Genomic DNA, 15014 nt, shown 5'->3' with positions numbered 1-15014 from the left:
GGGCTGTGATGTCTCTCTGGCCTCCTCTTTAAGCTGAGCAGCTGCAGAAGTTCAGATGGTAATGCTTTGTGCCCAAGGGATCCAAAGGCATTGGCTGTGGGTTTAAAAGGAAGCAGAGAAAACTTGAGAGAAGAACTTGAAGAAAGAAGGGATTCAGTGAAGAGAAGATTTGGGACAAGCAGATCTGAAAGGAAATGAACCCATGACCCTGGAAGTGGGCTGGAGAAGGCAGAAATGTACACACACCTCATGAGTAGCCAGGAGCAGCCTTAGGAATGCCTCTGCAGGAGGAGAGCAGCTGCCAGGAGTGTCTCTAGCACCACATGTGCCTGGGCCTTGCATGCTGCTGTAACAGAAGTGGCCATAAAATACCTCAGCCAAAATTTGGAGCCAACTTCTGGGTTCTGCTGAGGAGAGCAGATGCTCATGAGAAACAGCTGGTGTGATTTGGTTTTTTTTTCAGGGCTTGGAGTTGCTGTACCTACAGGAGAAGATCAGGGTGTGAGGCTGGGGTGGTTTTATGACCCTTCAGTGCTGCTCTGTGCAGGAAAGAAGACTGCAGGTTACCATAGCTGTTCATATAATACCTTTTTTAAGATGCAAAACCTTCAAAAAGGAAGGACTGGTTTGTTCTAGCAGTTGAGTGCTGAGAGTTTTCAGTCTCAGGGCTGGATGGAGAGGGCTGGGGGTTATTTTTCTGTTTATAAAGGCAGTCAGTTGGGACAGATCATGGCTTAGCTCAAAGCCCCAAGGGATTTCCCTCTGAATGGTCACAAGGGTCTGAAGCCTATCACCATTCCTCATGTCTGTTTTCATCAGGCTTGATTTCTAAGCCTACTTTTCCTCCCAAATGGGCTGTCCCTTGTATCCCTCGTGTCACCAGCAATTCTGCTGGTTCTGGCTGCTAATCAGAAGTAGATGGATGGATGGATGTCAGTTTGTAGCTCTGCAGCTTGGGGAAATGCTTTGGGGGTGTATTGGGCTGGATGGAACCTCCTATTGCAGGGACAGTCAGTGAAATGTCAGTGATTTTGAGTATCTGGGGATGCAAAGGAAATGTCCCTGTGCCCAACAGCCTACCTGGATCCTCACAGTTCGGAGCCGCTGGATTTTACCCCGTGGTATAAAAGCAAACGGGGTGAAATAGTGCATGAAAGCAGCGTTCGGGAGCGCTCCCCGCGGTCACTAAATGCAGCCTGTGCTTCCAGCTGAGCCTCGGGAGGGGATTTCACGTTTGCAGAGGGGCGGGAGGTGAGACGCGGGCCCGTAGCCCCATCTAGTGATACGGCGGGAGCAACACAGGAAAAACCCTTAACCACTACTGCAACACGAGCCTGAAGTGGCGGCCGTGGGGACGAGCTGTTTTCCTCGCCCAGCACACACGTGGAGCTCAAGAAAAGCACATGGCTGCATATCAAATACAGGCAGCTGTTGGCACAGCTACAGTGCAGCAAAGGGTGCAAGCCAGGGTGGCAAATAGCAGCCTGGCACTCTCCAAGAGGACCCAAGTGTGCTTGTTTCTAAAATCAGGTGATGTTTTCTTGGATTGTAAATTCAGTTTTTCACCTGTGTGAGTGTGAAAGTAACAGCCTCTATGTAATGATATTCCCTTTCTTCCAAGTCTCCATCAATGATCTGAGCTGGACCAAAGTATCTGAGAGATGTTGAAGGACCTGAGTACTCTGCACTTGTTTGTCCCTTGCCTGGACAAGTTGGTCTAAATTGGGTATCTGAAGAAGAGCTGGGAGTGTAGGGTAAGTGCAAGATGGGTTGTAGAGCTCTCATAGGGGTGTTAAGTAACAAACCAATGGATGAGATAATAGGGCCTTTCCCTTTCTGTGAGGTGAGGAATGAGCTTTTCTTTGTACACACTGTAATTGGTTCTTGGTTCAGTGGTTGCACCCATGAGCCCTGCAGACACTACCTCAGAAGGGATCTCAGGCTGCCAACCTGAAGTGCTGGCTACAGCTGGCTGCAGAACCACAGGCTGCTTGGGTCTATCCTCCTAGGATTCATAAAGCACTGGGGTTTAGTATATTTTGAAGGAATCTCTCCTGTATTTTATTCCCTTCCAGCAGGAGAAAGTGGAGGAAGGCACTTGAGGCAGAAATTTTATGATGAATCTTCACATCTCAGGATGTGGGAGCTCATGTGCAGGATTCCTGCTGTGTCCTGCCACAGCCTCCTCCAGCACACAGGCTGTTGCTCAGGATTCCCAGAGGTTTGTAAGCAGCAGGAATCTCCTGCAACTAAGAAGCTCAAATGTATCTGCATAGGAAAGTCTGGGCAGCCATAATGGACAGGACCATCCTCATCAGCCCTGGCTTTAACCCAGCACTCCAGGAATCATGCTCATAGTTCTTTTCCCTCAATTTGGAGCGTGTAATTGTTGAGCCAGAGCTCATTTGATGGTGGCCAACATTGCAGTTCCTCTTGGTGCTGATGCATCTCTGTGTGAGATGGCTTCAGCAGATTGCTGATGCTATAGGCAAACAGGGAGATCAGGACTGAGCCCTGGGAACAGGCTGAGATGGTGAGTTTGTAGCAATGCATCAGTCTTGATGTGTCAGGGATATGTCTCCTGTGTTGAGTGCTCACAGTGAGTTAATAGTGTTTCTCAGTTGACATAGAGGCTGTTTAAGACCTCACCCAAAGCCCACTAAAATGCAGAAGCTGATGGACTTCAACAGGCTTTGAACCAAGCTGACTTTACAGAGCAGTAAAATGCTCTAACACATGGTAGCTCCACGCAGGTGTAGTGCTGTAGGTGGGAAGGTGTCATGCAGAAATCAAGTGGTTATGTGACTTTTGGGTTATACCTTCTCACTGTTAGGGACAGCTTCCCCTCTGTTAGGGTTTCATTAGCACCAAGGGGAAGGTACTGGGTGCCTGCCTGCTGGATTCACTCAAACCCTTCTGTGTTTGGCAGCACAGGGAGACACCCAAGACGATCTTTTCAGGCACGTGAGGTTACAGACAGAAGCTGGCTGTGCTCTGGTTGGGGAAAAGCCTTCCTGTTATTTTTAGTCTTAGCTATGTTCAGAAAGGTGGAGCACAAGTTTAAGGAAAACTGTGTGTTGGAGGAAAAGCAGCCTGAGGGACATGTGCATGTATTCCAGAAGTCCTGCTGGGTGCAGTTTTGTGGCAGGGAACAGTCTGCAGCTCTAGAGGGAGCGTTGCTCCATACGTTGTGGGTTTCTCCATTTCCCTGGGAGTTGGAGTGATCCATGTAGGTCTGTCCATTCTGGCTAAGCTCTTTGTTCCACCAGAGAGACTTGGAGGGCAACAAAAATCCTGAGCCCTTCAAAAACATGACTGGCCAGGATACATGAGCAAACAGATCAACTAGTTCAGAGAAGATGATGTGAAGGGTTGATGATGGAGTGATTCCCTTCTTCCCTGTGCATCATCCCAGGAGAAGAATGAGATGTGATGGACACAAATAGCATCCTGGGAGGTTTAGGTTCAGCAAAAAGATTTTTCTTACATGAGATTAGAGAAGCATTGGCATGGATTGTGCTGGGAGGTCTTCCAGCACTGGAAAGTTTGAAGACTGCATTGGATGAACTCCAGCCAGGACTGTTTCAGCTGCAGCTGATCCCACCGTGGGCAGGGGATTGATTTAGCTGCCCCAGAGGGAGGAAGGGAGTTTTCTTTCCAACCTCTCTCTTTCTGCACTTTCAGCTTGATATTAGACACTGAGGTTGGGCTTGTGGTTACTCACCCTTGCTCCTGAAGCATTTTTAGCTTTCCTTATAGAGCATCTTGTAAAGAAAGCAAATCCCAGCCATAAACCTGGGGACGGACTCTCCCGTGTAACTGAAGTTGATGCTGGGGGCAGAGGGGAGAGAATTCTAAGTCCTTGATTCAGAAGGAGCTGTGTGTTGAGCCCCAGTCATGGCCAAAATTAAAGCATCCTGGGAAAAGCATCAGCTTGCAGATGTTGTTATTTAGAGATGCATCTTCAGGTATGTTTGAGCACTGGAGCTTCAACTTATGTCTCTTCTTGAGCCCTGGTTGGAAATGTCTACTTAGGAGAGGAGATGTGGGGACAGAGAGATTTCACTTTGTCCAGAAATAAAAGAGAGTCTCAAAAACTGCAGGAAATCTGCTCTCTGCACTTCCCTTCAGTTTCTCTCTCCTCCTGTAAAAATAATGTGTGAAACCTGGAGAAGCCAGCTGAAGCAGAGGGCTGCAATGGGCCCTGACACTGTAAACCACTTCCCTGCTAAACCCTGCCTGCAGCCTGCCCAGGGAGGGTTTGCTCCCTGGCTCATTGCACTCAGCTGGCATTGGCTTCAGCTGCTCCTTGCACCTGCAGCAGTGGCTGCAACTGGTTCCAGGTGAAACCTGCAGCACAGATGAGGTGAGGGGACACAGGGGAGGTGTATTTTAGGCCACATACAGCAACTACATCCTTGCCTGTGAAGCCACTGAAGCCAGGTGAGGGCTAGGCTCTTTGCAGGTGCAAACCTGCTGAGCTGGTGCCACAACAGGGTGTGAACTCACCCCCCAAAGATTGACTTCTGCCACATCTGATGTTTCTGGGGCATCTCCTCCTTCCTTTTGAAGGACTTCTGCTTTGTCAAGTTTCAAGGACGAACAGAAGAAAAACTGGTCTGGAAAACTCCAGAGCTCTTCCCAAGCCCTGCTTATCTCTGACCCTCAGCCCAGTTCTTGACTATAAAAGGACTGTCTGCATACCACTCCTGTTCTTGTTTTGAGATACACTTGCAAGCATGACTCTGTATTATTTGTACTTGACATGTGCACTTGCCCTGGGCTATTCTCCTGAGCCTGTTATGGCTCTTATTAGGAGATGTAGCCTGTCCCTGATCTAACACATGTGACAGTCTCCTCCCCTTTCCTGGACCCCTTTCTTGCTGCTAGTGAGGGCTGTGGTGGGTTATGACAACATATTGACATCTTTTGGGCCCTTGCTTCAACTGACATGGCTCAGAGGTCTCACCCTTTTTAACCTTGAAATGTTTCCTTAGCATATGTGGGCCAGACAGGGAGAATCCTGAGAGAATCCCAGTGCTCTCCTTCCACACTTCCCAGATCAGAGCTCTGCTGTCATTTCTCTCTACAGTCCACAGAAGATAGAGTTGCCATAAAATGATCACACCTGGTAGTACAACAGCTGCCTGCTGTACCTGTGAGGAGATCCTGATGTTCAAGCCAGCAGCTGGCAATCATCAACATGCAGAGCTCCAAATAAAATACATTCCTGTGCAGCTCTCAGCCCTTTGACAGAGACATTTCCCAGTGTAAAGCTGCCATGAAAAGTATAAGCCAAGACCATGTAATTTCTTAACCAGTGGCTCTAGGAATACTGCTGCAAACTGTAGGAATGAAGCAAACACACCTGGAGTGGTTTTATTCTGGCGCTGACTTTTCTTCCCATCTGCACTAGCCGTTAGGCAAGAACTAAATGATGCTCAGTTCATCACCTCATCAGAGGGCTGTGTGAAGGAAAGGCATAGGAACATCACAGGAGCTGTAACATGCTGTGGTGATTTAACTCTGGCTGCATACCAGGTGCCCACCAACTCATTCTCTCACTCCCTGTCCTCAGTTGAACAGGGGAGAGAGAAGCATAACAAATGGCTGATGGGTCGAGGTAAGGCCAAGGATGGACAAGACAGATGCAAGTAGGGGAGAACTGGTTTGATTTATTAACAAGCAACATCATTGGGGAAATGAGAAATAAAACCCAAATCTTAAAGCACTTCCCCCTACCCCTCCCTTCTTGCTGAGTTTTTCCCACAGGGGATGGGGAAGGGGGGTTACAGTCAGTTCATTACAGATGGACTTAGCCACTGCTGACTCTCAGGGGGAGGCCTCCTCACATGTCCCACTGCTACACGGTGGGGTCCCTCTCAGAGAGACAGGTCCTCTATTAACTTCTCTAACATGAGTCCTTCCTGTGCTACAGTTCTTCACAAACTGCTCCAGTGTGGGTTCCCCATGGGCTCACAAGTCCTGACAGCAAGCCTGATCTGCTGTGGGCTCCTCTCTCCATGGGTTCTCAGGTCCTGCCAGGAACTTGCTCCAGTGCAGGCTTCCCACAGAGTCACAGCTTCCCTTGGGCATCTAGGGGCTGCGAGTCAATCTCTGCTCCCCTGTGACCTTCATGGGCTGCAGGGGCAGGGCCTCACCATGGGCTGCACCACAGGCCACAGGGGAAACCTGTGAAGAAGGCCAATGGCATCCTGGGGTGTGTTAGAACGGCTGTGGGCAGTAGGTTGAGAGAGGTTCTCCTTCCCCTTTACTCTGCCCTCATGAGATCACATTTGGAATACTGTGTCCAGTTCTGGGCCCCTCAGTTCAAGAAGGACAGGGAGCTGCTGGAGAGTTCAGCACAAAGATGATGGAGTGGAGCATCTTCCTTCTGATGAAAGGCCGAGGGAGCTGGGACTCTTGAGCTTGGAGAAGAGGGGACTGAGGGGTGACTTCACTCATGTTTACAAATCCATAAAGAGTGGGTGTCAGGAGGATGGAGGCAGGCTCTTCTCAGTGATGGCCAATGACAGGACAAGGGGCAATGGGTGTAAGCTGTGTGACCTACTCTAGGTGGTCCTGCTCTGGCAGGGGGGACGGACTGGATGATGTTTCAAGATCCCTTCCAACCCTTAACATTCTGTGATTCTGATTCTGTCTGAAAAGCCAACACAGGGGTTAAATGGGGTCTCGTCTCATGTCATTCTCATTCTCATTCTCTTCTCTCTAACTTGTATTACAGGGCTAAGAAATGAATATGTGGGGATCCAAACCCCTTATGAACAAGGAGCAGGATAAGGCCCTTGTGCAGGGCTTGTGGTTCCCCACTCCTCAAGGCAAGTAAGCGACAACTACTTCTGATGGCCACCATGTAATTTTGGCCCCCTGTCACTAGCTGTGCTCTTCACAGTCTCTGGTACACTCAAAGCCACCGAAGCAGACAGGAGAGGTCTGCAGCCAACACAGGCAATGGATGAGTGTACAGCTCCCAGCCACTGCTCTCTGCCTGGCTCCTGGAGTGCTTGCTTTACCCTGGGGAGAGGGGAGGTGTTCTGTGGCACCTAAACAAGCAGGTGTGGAGTGAAACACTACTGAGCCTGCAGTCCTTCTCCAGCAGAGCCTGTGTTGCTTATGAATGAGTCTGTCTGTCCATCCCCCTGTGGCAGAATTAGAGACAGCTGTGATGGGAGTGTTTAGAAGATGTGGCACATCATGTGGCTAGTTTCAGACTTGAGAACTAAATGTTGCTCAGTTCACAACAGGTTCTTCCACAGTGTTAATCAGCATTGCTGCAGGCACAAGCCTTGGTCTCCAGCAATCCTCTATAAGCTGTAAAATCACACAGCTGATGCAGAGCAGTGAGGGCTGTTGGCTGCAGCCTCGGTGGCTCCTGGTCTCACAGATCAAGATGACCAGGCTTGAGAGAGCAAGTCAGAAACAAACTGTTTTATTTTTTCCCCCTAGCTTTCTTTGTTTATGCCTAATGTTTTTATACTCCTCCCCAGTCCCAGGAAGGGGAAGAGGCATGGTGTTGATATCTCCTGATACCACTTACCTTGTATTCTTTGTCTTACCAGCCATTCTCCTTGTGTGCTGGGAGGATGCTTTGCCTTTTTGCAGCTCCTTGTGTTTATCTTGGCCTTTCTCTCACAATGTTTGTTACCAAGATACCTCCTTAGTGTGTCTACACCATCTCTGCCTTTTTGGCTGTCACAGTGCTGACATATATATGCAAAATCAGGTCTGGCACTGCCATCTGTGTTAGAAAGCACACATGTGCTCTTGCTAGCTACACTATTTCAGTGAGCTTATACTTGCTTCAAGGCAAGCTAATATTAATTTTGCACCAGTGAGTGTGTTTGTGATTGAAGGATGTTGTAGGTATCTGCATCAGCTCAGAGGGCTCTCAGGTGTGAGTGTGTTGGCATCACTCACTGCTCCAGTTTGGGGTTCATCTTCCCTGTGTGGTGCTGGGGGGAGCTGAGCTTTGCCTGAACATGGGTGCAGGTCTGGAGAAGAGGAGACTGAGGGGAGATCTTATTAACATTTATAAATATCTAAAGGGTGGGTGTCAGGAGGTTGGGACATCCCTTTTTTCTATAGTAGACAGTAACAGGACAAGGGGTGATGGGATGAAGCTGGAACACAAAAAGTTCCAGTTAGACATAAGAAAAAGCTATTCCATTGTTGAGGTGAGGGAGCCCTGGCACAGGCTGCCCAGAGGGGTTGTGGAGGCTCCTTCCTTGGAGGTCTTCAAGACCCACCTGGACATGTTCCTGTGTGACCTGATCTAGGTGACCCTGCTTCTGCAGGGGGGTTGGACTAGATGATCTCTAAAGGTCCCTTCCAACCCCTACCATTCTATGATTCTAAGAGGTTTTTGGTAGGATGGGAGTAGGTTAAAGAGTTTCCTGCAGGATGCTAATTCTTGCACAGTTCCTAGGGAAGATTTCTCTTTGGCACAATTTACTTTGAGTGAGTGTTTCAAGGTGGATTGGAACACAGATGAAACCCAGTATTCTGACCCATAGATTTTTGCCTGAACAAGTAGACTGAGAGCAGATTGCAGACAGACCATGGAAAGTGATGCCAGGACAAAACAACCACCTTAAAATGTTTATAAAGGTAATAATGTGTTTTTTCTTTCACTAACCTCCTTTTCCCTTTTCTTTTCCTGGCTGATCACAGACCCCCTGGCTCAAAGCATCACACTCAGACACTAATGCACAGAAACAAAACCTGTGTGTTTTAGGCATTAACCCAGCAATTGGTGAAATTTGAAGCAGGAGAGCTCAAACAAAATAGTCCATATTAGCTTATTAGAAACCCAGGAGGATCTTTCTAGAACTTGACTGTCTCCTGGTTTGCCCCACAAAGTGCATCCTCCTCCTTATACTGTGCCTGTTCTTGTGAGGCCTCAAAAGCCACACAGCAACAGGCCTGGTTAGTATTTAAATGGGAGACCTCCAAGAGCTTTGGGTTGTTGAGAAATGAAGTACTGGAAGTTCAGTAAGTAGCATTTTTCTCTCCTGAGTCAGTGTTGTACAAGCACCCGTTCCAGCAGCAGCAGATCTCATTCTTCAGTGCTGTCATTCTAGCAAAGAATGTCTCCAAAGTTAAAGCCCATCTTGTCAACATCAGATGCACTGAGATACTCTGGATAACTGCTGAAGAGGAGACACATGCAAAGGACTTGGTCCTGCCACCCATCCCAGTGTCCAGTGATAAATAGGAACTTAGTATTCAAGTATCAAGTGGAAATGGTTATATTTTTGATACAATGAGGGTCAGGTTAGGTGATGTTAGAGAAAGATTTTGAAGGAGGAATTCAGATCTCCCTCTTTTGCTTGACAACATCAGTAACTAGTCCTGAGCCTTTCTTCCAAGAGCTGCTAGATAGCAGTCTCCCTCCCCCTACAGTGCCCATTGTTCTTGTATGTATATCACTTGCTGTCTGAATATCACTTGCTGTCTGAAAGCAGAACATCCGTCCAGTCTATTTCCTTCAGACTCTTCCTTGAGGGCAACATTACATCTAATTTTCACCTGAGAATTCAGAGCAGAAGATGGAGAAGATGAGGTTGTTCTCCTCAATCATGAGCAGGAGAAACTGCACTTGGAGAGTGTCTTTGCTTAAGTTGGATGTCTGGATGAGGACAACCTCCATAAGCAAAAGGATTCATCATGGTGAGGCAAAGGGCTTTATTTGCTGGAAGTTTACTCTCCTGAATGTTGCCAGTGACACTCTGAAAGTCACCAGAAGCTGCAAACAAATTCAAAACTGGTTGCATGGTAGAAAAGGGAGCAGATTTTTCTGGTAAAGCAAAGCAGCTGTATAGTGTGAATCTTTTTCCTTCCTTCCTTCCTTCCTTCCTTCCTTCCTTCCTTCCTTCCTTCCTTCCTTCCTTCCTTCCTTCCTTCCTTCCTTCCTTCCTTCCTTCCTTCCTTCCTTCCTTCCTTCCTTCCTTCCTTCCTTCCTTCCTTCCTTCCTTCCTTCCTTCCTTCCTTCCTTCCTCCCTCTCTCCCTCTCTCCCTCTCTCCCTATCATAAGTGTCTACTGCTGCAAGAGGTCTCCATGATGGCTCTGGACAGGATGACATACAAGCAAAAGACACCCCACAAAAGACTCCAAATGATGCCTTAGCCTGCACAGTGGGGGACAGAAATGACACTGGTATGTTTGCCTGCAGAGGCTTAAGCAGTGACTGCCAGGGCTTCAGTGGAGGTACCATTGCAGTCCATTTCCATGAACTCTTTTGGTTTTTTCCTACTTCAGGGAGACATAAAAAGGCCAATAATAGATTTTCCCTGATTTCATCCTCAGACTGACGGGGGTGGAGAGTCCATAGAGATTACTAAGGACAGCATGGAGGTGTTCCTAGAAATTTGGCATGAGTACTTTAAGCTGGGGCTGTTCTGTTTTAAAAGCTGAGCTTGAGCTGTTGAACCTGATGCTGTGGGATGCTGACACCACCTGGCAAAAGGGTTGTGCTCAGATCAGAATGATTGTATGTGTTTAGTTTTGAGGTGGAGGAGGAGAACTATGGTGAGCCCTGGGTGAGTGACAATGAAGTCTGGACTCCAGATGTGCAAAGCCTGGCAGCATGAGACAGAAAGGCTGTTTAGAGAAGAACATTTTGGAAGTCTGGAGGAGTGCACAGTGGGATACTAGATCTGAAATTCAATCTTCAGCCAAGAAAAGGAGGAATCTAGCAATAGTTTTATCAGGCTGGGCTACTGCAAGAACTGCTTCAGCTGCAAGCCAGGAGTGTTGCTGAGAAATTGGCTCCTGCAGCAGCCTTATCTGAAGGGTCAAGGGAACAGCTTCCAGGTTTTTGCACAGCAGTTCATCTGCACACGGGGTAATGGGGCAATGAGCTGGTTTGAGATGAGTGGATGAAGCTTTGAAGGTGACCAGTAGTGAGCAAAATGAAAGCTGTGCATAGCTGGAAGCAGCACTGCAGAGACGGCAGGGACACGGCGCTGCCAGAAAGCACAGAGCTGCTGTTGGGTTTGAAAGCTTTGCTATCCTGACTGACTTGCCCCTATGGATGGTAAATGGGAAGGAAGTTCTGTAGCAAGTGAGCAGGAGAGGCTCCTCTGGTGCAAAACCTCATGCTTAAGTGTCAGTCACACTGTCAGCTACTTGAATACAGGCATGAGATGGCTGTGAGTGGCTGGAGCAGCAGGCAGCATCTCCTGCTGCAAGGTTGCATCTATGCCTGGCCATGAATACTCCTGTTGCTCCTGGAAGACATTCAGTGCCCCCTGTGATATGAGTGTTCATGGCCACTGTGCTTCACACTGGTGAGGAATCCATTTCCAGAGCAAAACCCAAGCATTTGACAGCACTGTGACTGCCTTTGTGCATGGCATGAGGAACGAGCCGTGCCAAGATGTGTCTGGAGTCTTGTGAGGACCATGGCTATGGCTTTCTCTGCTCATGCTGCTCTTTAGCTTGATGTGCATTCCATGGTCATGCTTGTTTTAAAACTGCTTATCTAAATATTTTCTTGTAAGGAAAGCCTCAAATCAGAAGGAAAAAGTAGTGCTACAGAGAGAAGCAGTGCCCACAGACAGGCAGATGGGCACCTCACTAGTGGGAACCATGGTCCCTACCAATGTTGGGCATCTCCAGGGGTAAGCAGCAGCTGTGTGAATTTTAGGGGAGTGAATTTCAAATTCACACTTACTATGTGTCTTTTAAGTGTAAAATATCTTTGATAGATCCAGGCCACTGGAGGAAATGTGCCCTCAACAAGCCCAAGAGAGAGTAGCTTGTATACAGGGAAGATTTTGAAGGGAATGTGGTGAAGAAGAGGAGGACAGATGAAATAACATCTGAGCATGTTGTCTTCTGTTCTTTCAGTGGGGTAAAAAGGCAGACAGGAGAATAAACCCACATTTGTATGACTGGGTTTAAGTGTGTAACTTCAGAGGGAGCTGCCCTGCTCCCCAGACAAAGTTCAGAGCCAGCCTGTTGGCTTGCAAGCTGACCTCCATCAGGGACTCGCTCACATTTGGACATTTGCAGTCAAGCTGCTGGTGGAGAACTCTCAAAATCAAGAACTAGCCTCTCCATGGCAGCAGTTTTGGGTATGACCACCCATTATTTCATCATTCATCCTCCTCCCTGACCTCAAGGGGTTTCCCAGAGGCCCATGTTGACAGACATCAGGTTCAGTGTGTTATGGGGATATTTGTGTGGGAGCTCCATTCACTTTGGTGGTAAAGTGAAATTTTCAGCTTAGTTTCACCCACTAACTCAGATCCTTGACTTTGAAGTGGCATCTGGTCTAGGTTCCCTCTAAGGTCATGAGAGAGCCTGGAGAAAAGAAGGCTCAGGGAAGATCTGAAGACCTGAAAGGAAGCTGTAACAAGGTGGGGGTTGGTCTGTTCTCCCTAGTGACAAGCAATAGAACAAGAGGAAACAGCTTCAAGTTGCACCAGGGGAGGTTCAGGCTGGATGTGAGGAGGAATTTCTTTGCTGCAAGGGCTGTCAGGCATTGGAAGGGGCTGCCCAGGGAGCTGCTGGAGTCACTGTCCCTGGAGGGGTTTCAGAGCCAGGTGGATGTTGCACTGAGGGAAATGGTCTCGTGGTTGATAGGGCTGGGACAAAGGCTGCACTCCATGAGCTTAAAGGTCTCTTGCAGACCACCTGGGCACACGGCTGGCTCATATTCAGCCGCTGCCAACCAACACTCCCAGGTCCCTCTCTGCCTGGCAGCTTTCCAGCCACTGCTCCCCAAGCCTGTAGCGCTGCTGGGGGTTGTTGTGGCCCAAGGGCAGGACCCAACACTTGGCCTTATTGAAACTCATGGCATTGGCCTTGGCCCAGCCATCCAGCCTATTCAGATCTCTCTGTAAGGCTTCTCTACCCTCAAGCAGATCCACCCAGCTTGATGTCATCTACAAACTTGCTGAGGGTGCACTCTATCCCTTCGTCCAGATCATTGACAAAGACATTAAACAGGAGCGGCCCCAGCTCTGAGCCCTGGGGGACACCACTCATGACCAACTGGACCAACTGGATTTAACCCCATTGACCATAACTCTTTGGACTCGACCATCTAACCATCTAACTTCCCTTCTCTCATGCCCTAATCCCAGACTCTAGTTGACTGTGGATCTAATAAATGTAGGAGTGGTTTTTAAAGCAGTTTCCTAATGAGAAGCATGTGTCTGCTGCATGGGATGCTGCATGACTGCAGGACCCTGACCCTGCACTACAGGTCCATGGTGCACTGTCTTTGCACTTGCCCTAAGAGCACCTGCTTCCATCCAAAGCCATTGTAGCCTGCCAGAGAGCTCCCAGGAGAGCCTCAGGACACAGTTTTCAAGAGTGGGTGTTGTGGGGACCTTCCCTTTAGCAGCTGTGGGGCAAAGGGCCAGATGACAACTCAGAGCATAGCAGGGAATGGGGCAAGCCCTTACAAGGGAATGTACAGTATGCCAGGCACACATGGGCAGCATCCATCAGCAAGTACAGTAGCAGCCTGGAATAGTTTGGCTGGGTAGCCCTGCATTAGCCCTGTGTGAGGGAATGCTCTTGAAATAGGCTGCTGGTCTGGGTGTTATTTTTGTTGCGGTGGGAACTGTGGCCTTGGCACCCTGCTTGGCTGCCAGCTCCCAGGTGGTGAGCTGGGGTGGGTGCCCCTCTGCAGCCCAGCACAGGAGCTGGAGAAGCTACATTTCAGCAGGCAGAGGAGTTGGGGTTAGAGGGAAATAGTGAAAGGTTTGTAAAAATGAGCCTGTAATACTCTGGAATGGGGCAATTTGAGCATGGCATGGAAAGCCAGTAGCCAGTGCTATTGAGGACTAGAGAGTGAAGAGAGAGGCCCGTGGAGGGATCATTCTTCTCTTAGAATCATAGAATCATTTTGGTTGGACAAGACCTTTAAGATCATCAAGTCAAACCACTCACCTCACATTGCCAAACCCATCACTAACCCATGTCCCTCAGCACCTCAGCTACATGGCTTTTAAATATCTCCAGGGTTGGGGACTCTACCACCTCCCTGGGCAGCCTGGGACAGTGTCTGACAACCCTCTCAGGGAAAATGTTCTTCCTAATCTCCAATTTAAACCTCCCCTAGTGCTACTTCCATCCTAACACTCATTACTTTGGAGAAGAGACTGACTCCCACCTCACTACAGCCTCCTTTCAGACAGTTGTAGAGAGTGATCATGTCTCCTCCAGGAGGATATCTGCCTTTTTGCACTGCTGCATTGTGTGGAGGGCAGAGAGAGCTCTGTTGCTGCAACAACCTTTGTTTCAATGGTCCATGCCACACAATAGATGCTTCTGCAGGGTCATCGTCTTGAAATCAATGTCAAACTGTAAAATCTCTCCCAGAGTGACAGTCTCCACTGGGAACAGTGGTCAACCAAATTCCTGGTTCAGTCAAGAGCTGGCCCAAAAGAAAACCTGTGGTTGTACCATTAAATTGCTCAGGGCTATGGAGTTTATAAGGTCTGTATAAACTTTCTGACCTTAGTGTTCAATTTTTAGCCAAAATCTGTGCTTTTCACGTCTCAACGTGAGCCAGACTTTTGCAAGAAAATAGTTGAATGCTCAAAACCAAAGTTTGCAGAACAAAAAAAGGTGTTAAGCCTAAAAAGTTAGGAGAAAAGCTGTGCCAAGCTTCACTTACTGAGGTCCTCAAAATCAGTGGCCACTTCTACAGGGTGATGATAGTTTCCAGGTTGCACGTTCCTGCCTGCTCTAAGTAGGGGGTGAAATGGGTTCACTTGCTGCCATTGGGTATCAAGGTGGATCCCTTTTTCTTACTGCATCTGAAAGATGAGCAAAACAAGAGAACTGAGGTTGAGATCTACTTGTGAGTCCTCACATAGCTCCCAAGAGTTATGTCTGAAGATGCAGCAGATGTGTTTCCCGAGGTCTCTGCACAGTCACAGCAAAGCGATGCTTGATCAGAAGGAGGAGAAATCCCTCCAGAAACATAAGCACATCTAGCTGCATTGTGTGCTCCTACACTCCTTGACTTATG

The sequence above is a fragment of the Colius striatus genome, chromosome 3 (assembly GCF_028858725.1).
Source record: "Colius striatus isolate bColStr4 chromosome 3, bColStr4.1.hap1, whole genome shotgun sequence".
NCBI lineage: Eukaryota > Metazoa > Chordata > Aves > Coliiformes > Coliidae > Colius > Colius striatus.
Note: the sequence above shows the minus strand (reverse complement) of the source record.